The sequence below is a fragment of the Schistocerca serialis genome, chromosome 10, assembly GCF_023864345.2.
Source record: "Schistocerca serialis cubense isolate TAMUIC-IGC-003099 chromosome 10, iqSchSeri2.2, whole genome shotgun sequence".
Classification (NCBI taxonomy): domain Eukaryota; kingdom Metazoa; phylum Arthropoda; class Insecta; order Orthoptera; family Acrididae; genus Schistocerca; species Schistocerca serialis.
The window spans coordinates 252,343,356-252,343,814 of record NC_064647.1 but is presented as its reverse complement, the minus strand read 5'-3'; positions in this window follow the sequence as shown (position 1 = coordinate 252,343,814).

Here is a 459-nt window from a genome sequence, read left to right as displayed (position 1 = left end):
CGCATTCTAGGACTTTTTCGAATTCCTTTACGACAGGTTTCAACGTCAAAATCACTATGTGACTGTAAATGCTTTCTCAGGAGCTACTGAATGGAGTTTTCAAAAGTATAAGGTTCCATTAAAAAAAAATGTGCATACGTTAATAGCTCATTTGATACCAGCGATAAAAACACTAAGCAAACGCCGGTGTCCGCCCCCTGACGCCTTTCCCCGCGTGTCTGCAGCCGCGGCGGCGCGCCTGATCGCTGCTGCCGCTGCTGAGGCGGCGCCATGTCGGCGCTGCCGGGGGCGGATGCGTCGGGGGCGGGGGCGGCGGCGGCCGGGGCGGGCGCGGCGGCGGGGGTGGGCGCCGTCCCCACGGCGGCCGTGGCGGCGGCGGCGGACAAGGCGCCGGCAGTGGGCGCCGGGGGCGGCGCCGGGGGCGGCGGAGGCGGCGTCGGCGGCGGCGAGGAGCTGCTG